The 11,538-nt window shown below is 54.4% G+C and overlaps 1 protein-coding gene across 5 annotated transcripts in view; it reads right to left on the reverse strand.

Annotated features, from left to right (window-relative positions):
* The window catches only part of LOC123770550 (uncharacterized), a 216,036-nt gene that overhangs the window by 45,055 nt on the left and 159,443 nt on the right, over positions 1 to 11,538 (reverse strand). The gene's annotated exons all lie outside the window — the stretch shown is intronic.

The raw sequence follows: 11,538 nt of genomic DNA on the forward strand, positions 1-11,538 counted from the left end.
TGTCTCACCCAACACACACCTTCCTTGTCTCACCCAGCACACACCTTCCTTGTCTCACCCAGCACACACCTTCCTTGTCTCTCCAGGCACACACCTTCCTTGTCTCTCCAGGCACACACCTTCCTTTTCTCTCCCAGCACACACCTTCCTTATCTCTCCAGGCACACACCTTCCTTGTCTCACCCAGCACACACCTTCCTTGTCTCACCAGCACACTCCTTCCTTGTCTCACCCAGCACACTCCTTCCTTGTCTCACCCAACACACACCTACCTTCTCTCACCCAACACACACCTTCCTTGTCTCACCCAGCACACACCTTCCTTCTCTCCCCCAACACACACCTTCTTTGTCTCACCCAGCACACACCTTCCTCGTCTCTCCCAGCACACGCCTTCCTTGTCTCACCCAGCACACACCTTCCTTCTCTCACCCAACACACACCTTCCTTGTCTCACCCAACACACACCTTCCTTGTCTCACCCAGCACACACCTTCGTTGTCTCACCCAGCACACACCTTCCTTGTCTCACCCAACACACACCTTCCTTCTCTCACCCAGCACACACCTTCCTCGTCTCACCCAACACACACCTTCCTTGTCTCACCCAACACACACCTTCCTTCTCTCCCCCAACACACACCTTCCTTGTCTCTCCCAGCACACACCTTCCTTGTCTCACCTAACACACACCTTCCTTGTCTCACCCAGCACACTCCTACCCCATCTCACCCAGCACACACCTTCTCCATCTCACCCAGCACACTCCTTCCCCATCACACCCAGCACACACACCTTCCCCATCTCACCAGCACACACCTTCCCCATCTCACCCAGCACACACCTTCCCCATCTCACCCAGCACACTCCTTCCCCATCTCACCCAGCACACTCTTTCCCCATCTCACCCAGCACACACCTTCCCCATCTCACCCAGCACACACCTTCCTTGTCTCACCCAATACACACCTTCCTTTCCCACCCAACTCACACCTTCCTTGTCTCTCCCGGCACACACCTTCCCCATCTCACCCAGCACACACCTTCCCTATCTCACCTAGCACACTCCTTCCCCATCTCACCCAGCACACACCTTCCATATCTCACCCAGCACACTCCTTCCCCATCTCACCCAGCACACACCTTTCCCATCTCACCCAGCACACACCTTCCCCATCTCACCCAGCACAATCCTTCCCCATCTCACCCAGCACACACATTCCTTGTCTCACCCAATACACACCTTTCTTTTTTCACCCAACACACACCTTCCATATCTCACCCAGCACACTCCTTCCCCGTCTCACCCAGCACACTCCTTCCCCATCTCACCCAGCACACACTTTTCCCATCTCACCCAGCACACACCTTCCCCATCTCACCCAGCACACTCCTTCCCCATCTCACCCAGCACACACCTTCTATGTCTCACCCAGCACACACCTTCCTTGTCTCACTCAGCACACACCTTCCCCATCTCACCCAGCACACACCTTCCCCATCTCACCCAGCACACACCTTCCCCATCTCACCCAGCACACACCTTCCCCATCTCACCCAGCACACACCTTCCCCATCTCACCCAGCACACACCTTCCCCGTCTCACCCAGCACACTCCTTCCCTATCTCACCCAGCACACACCTTTCCCATCTCACCCAGCACACACCTTCCCCATCTCACCCAGCACACTCCTTCCCCATCTCACCCAGCACACACCTTCTTTGTCTCACCCAGCACACACCTTCCTTGTCTCACCCAGCACACACCTTCCCCATCTCACCCAGCACACACCTTCCCCGTCTCACCCAGCACACTCCTTCCCCATCTCACCCAGCACACACCTTTCCCATCCCACCCAGCACACACCTTCCCCATCTCACCCAGCACACTCCTTCCCCATCTCACCCAGCACACACCTTCTTTGTCTCACCCAGCACACACCTTCCTTGTCTCACCCAGCACACACCTTCTTTGTCTCACCCAGCACACACCTTCCTTGTCTCACCTAGCACACACCTTCCTTGTCTCACCCAACACACACCTTCCTTGTCTCACCTAGCACACACCTTCCTTGTCTCACCCAGCACACACCTTTTTTGTCTCACCCAGCACACACCTTTCTTGTCTCACCCAGCACACACCTTCTTTGTCTCACCCAGCACACACCTTCCTTGTCTCACCCAGCACACACCTTCCTTGTCTCACTCAACACACACCTTCCTTGTCTCACCGAGCACACACCTTCCTTGTCTCACCGAGCACACACCTTCCTTGTCTCACCCAGCACACACCTTCCTTGTCTCACCCAGCACACACCTTCCTTGTCTCACCCAGCACACACCTTCTTTGTCTCACCCAGCACACACCTTCCTTGTCTCACCCAGCACACACCTTCCTTGTCTCACCCAACTCACACCTTCCTTGTCTCTCCCGGCACACACCTTCCTTGTCTCACCCAGCACACACCTTCCTTGTCTCACCGAGCACACACCTTCCTTGTCTCACCCAGCACACACCTTCCTTGTCTCACTCAACACACACCTTCCTTGTCTCACCGAGCACACACCTTCCTTATCTCACCGAGCACACACCTTCCTTGTCTCACCCAGCACACACCTTCCTTGTCTCTCCAGGCACACACCTTCCTTGTCTCACCCAGCACACACCTTCCTTGTCTCACCCAACACACACCTTCCTTGTCTCACCCAGCACACACCTTCCTTGTCTCACCCAGCACACACCTTCCTTGTCTCTCCAGGCACACACCTTCCTTGTCTCTCCAGGCACACACCTTCCTTTTCTCTCCCAGCACACACCTTCCTTATCTCTCCAGGCACACACCTTCCTTGTCTCACCCAGCACACACCTTCCTTGTCTCACCCAGCACACTCCTTCCTTGTCTCACCCAGCACACTCCTTCCTTGTCTCACCCAACACACACCTACCTTCTCTCACCCAACACACACCTTCCTTGTCTCACCCAGCACACACCTTCCTTCTCTCCCCCAACACACACCTTCTTTGTCTCACCCAGCACACACCTTCCTCGTCTCTCCCAGCACACGCCTTCCTTGTCTCACCCAGCACACACCTTTCTTCTCTCACCCAACACACACCTTCCTTGTCTCACCCAACACACACCTTCCTTGTCTCACCCAGCACACTCCTACCCCATCTCACCCAGCACACACCTTCTCCATCTCACCCAGCACACTCCTTCCCCATCACACCCAGCACACACACCTTCCCCATCTCACCCAGCACACACCTTCCCCATCTCACCCAGCACACACCTTCCCCATCTCACCCAGCACACTCCTTCCCCATCTCACCCAGCACACTCTTTCCCCATCTCACCCAGCACACACCTTCCCCATCTCACCCAGCACACACCTTCCTTGTCTCACCCAATACACACCTTCCTTTTCCCACCCAACACACACCTTCCTTGTCTCAGTCAACACACATACCTAACCCCATCTCACCCAGCACACTCCTTCCCCATCTCACCAGCACACACCTTCCCCATCTCACCCAGCACACTCCTTCCCCATCTCACCCAGCACACTCCTTCCCCATCTCACCCAGCACACAACCTTCCCCATCTCACCCAGCACACACCTTCCCCATCTCACACAGCACACACCTTCCCCATCTCACCCAGCACACACCTTCCCCATCTCACCCAGCACACACGTTCCCCATCTCACCCAGCACACACCTTCCTTGTCTCACCTAACACACACCTTCCTTGTCTCACCTAGCACATTCCTTCCCCATCTCACCCAGCACACACCTTCCATATCTCACCCAGCACACTTCTTCCCCATCTCACCAGCACACACCTTTCCCATCTCACCCAGCACACACCTTCCCCATCTCACCCAGCACACTCCTTCCTTATCTCACCCAGCACACACATTCCTTGTCTCACCCAATACACACCTTCCTTTTCTCACCCAACACACACCTTCCATATCTCACCCAGCACACACCTTCCCCATCTCACCCAGCACACACCTTCCATATCTCACCGAGCACACTCCTTCCCCATCTCACCCAGCACACACCTTTCCCATCTCACCCAGCACACACCTTCCCCATCTCACCCAGCACACACCTTCCATATCTCACCCAGCACACACCTTCCCCATCTCACCCAGCACACACATTCCTTGTCTCACCCAATACACACCTTCCTTTTCTCACCCAACACACACCTTCCATATCTCACCCAGCACACTCCTTCCCCGTCTCACCCAGCACACTCCTTCCCCATCTCACCCAGCACACACCTTTCCCATCTCACCCAGCACACACCTTCCCCATCTCACCCAGCACACTCCTTCCCCATCTCACCCAGCACACACCTTCTTTGTCTCACCCAGCACAACACCTTCCTTGTCTCACCCAGCACACACCTTCTTTGTCTCACCCAGCCACACACCTTCCCCATCTCACCCAGCACACACCTTCCCCATCTCACCCAGCACACACCTTCCCCGTCTCACCCAGCACACTCCTTCCCCATCTCACTCAGCACACACCTTTCCCATCTCACCCAGCACACACCTTCCCCATCTCACCCAGCACATTCCTTCCCCATCTCACCCAGCACACACCTTCTTTGTCTCACCCAGCACACACCTTCCCATCTCACCCAGCACATTCCTTCCCAATCTCACCCAGCACACACCTTCTTTGTCTCACCCAGCACACACCTTCCTTGTCTCACCCAGCACACACCTTCCTTGTCTCACCCAACACACACCTTCCTTGTCTCACCCAGCACACACCTTTTTTGTCTCACCCAGCACACACCTTCCTTGTCTCAACCAGCACACACCTTCTTTGTCTCACCCAGCACACACCTTCCTTGTCTCACCCAGCACACACCTTCCTTGTCTCACCCAACACACACCTTCCTTGTCTCACCCAGCACACACCTTTTTTGTCTCACCCAGCACACACCTTCCTTGTCTCAACCAGCACACACCTTCTTTGTCTCACCCAGCACACACCTTCCTTGTCTCACCCAGCACACACCTTCCTTATCTCACCGAGCACACACCTTCCCCATCTCACCCAACACACACCTTCCTCGTCTCACCCAGCACACACCTTCCCCATCTCACCCAGCACACTCCTTCCCCATCTCACCCAGCACACACCTTCCATGTTTCACCCAGCGCACACCTTCCTTGTCTCACCCAGCACACACCTTCCTTGTCTCACCCAGCACAAACCTTCCTCTTCTCGCTCAGCACACACCTTCCTTGTCTCACCCAGCACACACCTTCCTTGTCTCACCCAGCACACACCTTCCTTGTCTCACCCAGCACAAACCTTCCTTGTCTCACTCAGCACACACCTTCCTCTTCTCACTCAGCACACACCTTCCTTGTCTCACCCAGCACACACCTTCCTTGTCTCGTCCAGCACACACCTTCCTTGTCTCACCCAGCACACACCTTCCTTGTCTCACCCAGCACACACCTTCCTTGTCTCACCCAGCACACACCTTCCTTGTCTCACCCAGCACGCACCTTCCTCGTCTCACCCAGCACACACCTTCCATATCTCACCCAGCACACTTCTTCCCCATCTCACCAGCACACACCTTTCCCATCTCACCCAGCACACACCTTCCCCATCTCTCCAGCACACTCCTTCCTTATCTCACCCAGCACACACATTCCTTGTCTCACCCAATACACACCTTCCTTTTCTCACCCAACACACACCTTCCATATCTCACCAGCACACACCTTCCCCATCTCACCCAGCACACACCTTCCATATCTCACCGAGCACACTCCTTCCCCATCTCACCCAGCACACACCTTTCCCATCTCACCCAGCACACACCTTCCCCATCTCACCCAGCACACACCTTCCATATCTCACCCAGCACACACCTTCCCCATCTCACCCAGCACACACATTCCTTGTCTCACCCAATACACACCTTCCTTTTCTCACCCAACACACACCTTCCATATCTCACCCAGCACACTCCTTCCCCATCTCACCCAGCACACAACCTTTCCCATCTCACCCAGCACACACCTTTCCCCATCTCACCCAGCACACTCCTTCCCATCTCCACCAGCACACACCTTCTTTGTCTCACCCAGCACACACCTTCCTTGTCTCACCCAGCACACACCTTCTTTGTCTCACCCAGCACACACCTTCCCCATCTCACCCAGCACACACCTTCCCCATCTCACCCAGCACACACCTTCCCCGTCTCACCCAGCACACTCCTTCCCCATCTCACCCAGCACACACCTTTCCCATCTCACCCAGCACACACCTTCCCCATCTCACCCAGCACATTCCTTCCCCATCTCACCCAGCACACACCTTCTTTGTCTCACCCAGCACACACCTTCCCCATCTCACCCAGCACATTCCTTCCAATCTCACCAGCACACACCTTCTTTGTCTCACCCAGCACACACCTTCCTTGTCTCACCCAGCACCCACCTTCCTTGTCTCACCCAACACACACCTTCCTTGTCTCACCCAGCACACACCTTTTTTGTCCTCACCCAGCACACAACCTTCCTTGTCTCAACCAGCACACACCTTCTTTGTCTCACCCAGCACACACCTTCCTTGTCTCACCCAGCACACACCTTCCTTGTCTCACCCAACACACACCTTCCTTGTCTCACCCAGCACACACCTTTTTTGTCTCACCCAGCACACACCTTCCTTGTCTCAACCAGCACACACCTTCTTTGTCTCACCCAGCACACACCTTCCTTGTCTCACCCAGCACACACCTTCTTTGTCTCACCGAGCACACACCTTCCCCATCTCACCCAACACACACCTTCCTCGTCTCACCCAGCACACACCTTCCCCATCTCACCCAGCACACTCCTTCCCCATCTCACCCAGCACACACCTTCCATGTTTCACCCAGGGCACACCTTCCTTGTCTCACCCAGCACACACCTTCCTTGTCTCACCCAGCACAAACCTTCCTCTTCTCGCTCAGCACACACCTTCCTTGTCTCACCCAGCACACACCTTCCTTGTCTCACCCAGCACACACCTTCCTTGTCTCACCCAGCACAAACCTTCCTTGTCTCACTCAGCACACACCTTCCTCTTCTCACTCAGCACACACCTTCCTTGTCTCACCCAGCACACACCTTCCTTGTCTCATCCAGCACACACCTTCCTTGTCTCACCCAGCACACACCTTCCTTGTCTCACCCAGCACACACCTTCCTTGTCTCACCCAGCACACACCTTCCTTGTCTCACCCAGCACGCACCTTCCTCGTCTCACCCAGCACACACCTTCCTTGTCTCACCCAGCACACACCTTCCTCGTCTCACCCAGCACACACCTTCCTTGTCTCACCCAGCACACACCTTCCCCATCTCACCCAGCACACACCTTCCCCATCTCACCCAGCACACTCCTTCCCCATCTCACACCTTCCCCATCTCACCCAGCACACACCTTCTATGTCTCACCAAGCACACACCTTCCTTGTCTCTCCCAGCACACACCTTCCCCATCTCACCCAGCACACAAGTTCCCCATCTCACCCAGCACACTCCTTCCCATCTCACACCTTCCCCTTCTCACACAGCACACACCTTCCATGTCTCACCCAGCACACACTTTCCCCATCTCACCCAGCACACTCCTTCCCCATCTCACAACTTCCCGATCTCACCCAGCACACTCCTTCCCCATCTCACCCAGCACACACACCTTCCCCATCTCACCCAGCACACACCTTCCCCATCTCACCCAGCACACACATTCCCCATCTCACCCAGCACACACCTTCCCCATCTCACCCAGCACACTCCTTCCCCATCCCACCCAGCACACACGTTCCCCATCTCACCCAGCACACTCCTTCCCCATCTCACCCAGCACACACCTTCCTTGTCCCACCCAGCACACTCCTTCCCCATCTTACCCAGCACACACCTTCCTTGTCTCACCCAGCACACTCCTTCCTTGTCTCACCCAGCACACACCTTCCTTGTCTCACCCAGCACACACCTTCCTTGTCTCACCCAGCACACACCTTCCTTGTCTCACCCAGCACACACCTTCCTTGTTTCACCCAGCACACACCTTCCTTGTCTCACCCAGCACACACCTTCCTTGTCTCACCCAGCACACACCTTCCTTGTCTCACCCAGCACACACCTTCCTTGTCTCACCCAGCACACACCTTCCCTGTCTCACCCAGCACACCACCTTCCTTGTCTCACCCAGCACACACCTTCTTTGTCTCACCCAGCACACACCTTCCTTGTCTCACCCAGCACACACCTTCCTTGTCTCACCCAGCACACACCTTCTTTGTCTCACCCAGCACACTCCTACCCCATCTCACCCAGCACACACCTTCTCCAACTCACCCAACACACTCCTTCCCCATCTCACCCAGCACACACACCTTCCCCATCTCACCCAGCACACACCTTCCCCATCTCACCCAGCACACTCCTTCCCCATCTCACCAGCACACTCTTTCCCCATCTCACCCAGCACTACACCTTCCCCATCTCACCCAGCACACACCTTCCCCATCTCACCCAGCACACACCTTCCTTGTCTCACCCAATACACACCTTCCGTTTCTCACCCAACACACTCCTTCCTTGTCTCAGTCAACACACACACCTAACCCCATCTCACCCAGCACACTCCTTCCCCATCTCACCCAGCACACACCTTCCCCATCTCACCCAGCACACTCCTTCCCCATCTCACCCAGCACACTCCTTCCCCATCTCACCCAGCACACACCTTCCCCATCTCACCCAGCACACACCTTCCCCATCTCACCCAGCACACTCCTTCCCCATCTCACCCAGCACACACCTTCCCCATCTCACCCAGCACACACCTTCCCCATCTCACCCAGCACACACCTTCCCCATCTCACCCAGCACACACCTTCCCCATCTCACCTAGCACACTCCTTCCCCATCTCACCCAGCACACACCTTCCATATCTCACCCAGCACACTCCTTCCCCATCTCACCCAGCACACACCTTCCCCATCTCACCCAGCACACACCTTCCCCATCTCACCTAGCACACTCCTTCCCCATCTCACCCAGCACACACCTTCCATATCTCACCCAGCACACTCCTTCCCCATCTCACCCAGCACACACCTTCCCATCTCACCTAGCACACTCCTTCCCCATCTCACCCAGCACACACCTTCCATATCTCACCCAGCACACTCCTTCCCCATCTCACCCAGCACACACCTTTCCCATCTCACCCAGCACACACCTTCCCATCTCACCCAGCACAATCCTTCCCCATCTCACCCAGCACACACATTCCTTGTCTCACCCAATACACACCTTTCTTTTCTCACCCAACACACACCTTCCATATCTCACCCAGCACACTCCTTCCCCGTCTCACCCAGCACACTCCTTCCCCATCTCACCCAGCACACACCTTTCCCATCTCACCCAGCACACACCTTCCCCATCTCACCCAGCACACTCCTTCCCCATCTCACCCAGCACACACCTTCTTTGTCTCACCCAGCACACACCTTCCTTGTCTCACCCAGCACACACCTTCCCCATCTCACCCAGCACACACCTTCCCCATCTCACCAGCACACACCTTCCCATCTCACCCAGCACACACCTTCCCCATCTCACCCAGCACACACCTTCCCCATCTCACCCAGCACACACCTTCCCCGTCTCACCCAGCACACTCCTTCCCCATCTCACCCAGCACACACCTTTCCCATCTCACCCAGCACACACCTTCCCTCTCTCTCCCAGCACACTCCTTCCCCATCTCACCCAGCAACACCTTCTTTGTCTCACCCAGCACACACCTTCCTTGTCTCACCCAGCACACACCTTCCCCATCTCACCCAGCACACACCTTCCCCGTCTCACCCAGCACACTCCTTCCCCATCTCACCCAGCACACACCTTTCCCATCCACCCAGCACACACCTTCCCCATCTCACCCAGCACACTCCTTCCCATCTCACCCAGCACACACCTTCTTTGTCTCACCCAGCACACTCCTTCCCCATCTCACCCAGCACACACCTTTCCCATCCCCACCAGCACACACCTTCCCCATCTCACCCAGCACACTCCTTCCCCATCTCACCCAGCACACACCTTCTTTGTCTCACCCAGCACACACCTTCCTTGTCTCACCCAGCACACACCTTCTTTGTCTCACCCAGCACACACCTTCCTTGTCTCACCTAGCACACACCTTCCTTGTCTCACCCAACACACACCTTCCTTGTTTCACCCAGCACACACCTTCCCCATCTCACCCAGCACACACCTTCCTTGTCTCACCCAGCACACACCTTCTTTGTCTCACCCAGCACACACCTTCCTTGTCTCACCCAGCACACACCTTCCTTGTCTCACTCAACACACACCTTCCTTGTCTCACCGAGCATACACCTTCCTTGTCTCACCGAGCACACACCTTCCTTGTCTCACCAGCACACACCTTCCTTGTCTCACCCAGCACACACCTTCCTTGTCTCACCCAGCACACACCTTCTTTGTCTCACCCAGCACACACCTTCCTTGTCTCACCCAGCACACACCTTCCTTGTCTCACCCAACTCACACCTTCCTTGTCTCTCCCGGCACACAGCTTCCCCATCTCACCCAGCACACACCTTCCCCATCTCACCTAGCACACTCCTTCCCCATCTCACCCAGCACACACCTTCTAGTGGCTGTACAAGAATGTAAAAACTCTTGTATATACTTGTATATAAAAAAAAATATCTGATATTTCTGGAGTGAGACTCGGTCAAAGCAGAAATGCTACGCAAATCAAGGGTCCCAAATTGTGCAACAATCTCCCAAATGTAATTAAATGCTTCGTCTCCAACTAGCTAAAAAAAAAAAGACTAGAAAATATTTACTTTATATCATATAATGAGAGTAAGTGAGTGAAATTAGTTGAGATATTTTTGTGAGTTATTGTTGTCTTAAATTTTATTTACTAAAAATGTCTTTTCTTCATTGTCACCTTATTATTGTATTTGTAAAACTACTTATTATATCTATGTTATTTAGTTTATTTGTAAGTATTTGTCCCATTATGTTCTAGTTATGTTCTGTTATGTTCTAGTAGCTTTACTAAGTTACACCTCCATATTTTCTTTGCTATTAATGTTATAAAACTACAGTACTACTGTACTAATGTACTGTTGCTAGAACTACAGATTCCATAATGAAATAGTATATGCCTGTCCACCATTTTCTTTCTCTTTGGCGGGTTTTGTCACTGTTGAACGTGGTTGATTTGTCCTTTCTATCTTTGCTTTTTCTGGATCGGCATCTCATGCCGAATACTGTTGCTTCTTATCGTGCAGCGTTGGTGGAACCACTGCAGCTTGCGTTTGGGGAGGATTTCACTTCCGTTCCGTTCCGCAGCTTTCTCGTGCATATTTTTGCTCGGCCTGCTCATGTGATGCCTGGGCCTTCTTGGTCATTGGACTAGGTTCATTTCCTT

The sequence above is a fragment of the Procambarus clarkii genome, chromosome 46, assembly GCF_040958095.1.
Source record: "Procambarus clarkii isolate CNS0578487 chromosome 46, FALCON_Pclarkii_2.0, whole genome shotgun sequence".
Lineage (NCBI taxonomy): Eukaryota > Metazoa > Arthropoda > Malacostraca > Decapoda > Cambaridae > Procambarus > Procambarus clarkii.